Raw genomic sequence first — 656 nt, 5'->3', positions numbered from 1 at the left:
CCCCCGCCCCGGTACAGACACGGCAGGGCGGCTCAGGCAGGTAAAACGTCAAATTGTCTCCCAGGGTGCCGCAGCCGAGCGCACCGATTCCTGCCCATCTGTCTTCTATCATGTCCGCCAACAGATCTGACAATTATCTTAATGCCCATATGCTTAATTGTGGGCTTCGCAATTCCCCCTCCGCTCTCGGAAATCCTGCTTTTTCCCCCCCTTTAGCGCCAGCGAAGCCTCTGACAGCGGGAGCTGCAGCCCCCACATCCCCCTCCCAAGACATCACGATGTGTCACCTGCCTTTCCAAAAGGAGAAGCTGTATTTCATAAAGCACCGCGTCCCGCACCCAGAGGAGCAGCGTCCCTGCCAGCGCCGCGACTCCGGGTAATACGCCGATCAAGGTTGTATTAAACACTCCAGTAATGCCATCATCGGGGCTGACAGCGCGGGCGCGACGGGGACGCGTCCCTCCTCCCCGCTCCGCGGACACACTCTGCGGAGCGGGGATCTGTGCTCCGCAGAGGAGGCGGCCGGGAAGAGTCAGAAGAGCAAAACTGTCACAAGTTGCTTTGATACAAAAGCCCCCGGAGCGGTAAGGCTGGTGCTGCCTTCCCAGGAGCTCTGAGCTGGCGACACACCGACAAAAGTCCGCAGGGACAGACAG

General features: G+C 59.8%; 1 protein-coding gene across 1 annotated transcript in view; it reads right to left on the bottom strand.

Annotated features, from left to right (window-relative positions):
• The window catches only part of LOC104499078 (transcription factor 4-like), a gene marked incomplete at both ends in the record, with an annotated part of 4893 nt that overhangs the window by 3838 nt on the left and 399 nt on the right, over window positions 1-656 (bottom strand). The gene's annotated exons all lie outside the window — the stretch shown is intronic.

Source organism: Buceros rhinoceros, unplaced genomic scaffold, assembly GCF_000710305.1.
Source record: "Buceros rhinoceros silvestris isolate BGI_N320 unplaced genomic scaffold, ASM71030v1 scaffold31648, whole genome shotgun sequence".
Taxonomy (NCBI): Eukaryota; Metazoa; Chordata; class Aves; order Bucerotiformes; family Bucerotidae; genus Buceros; species Buceros rhinoceros.
The sequence above is the reverse complement of the archived record's forward strand: the minus strand, read 5'-3'. Positions and strand labels throughout refer to the sequence as shown.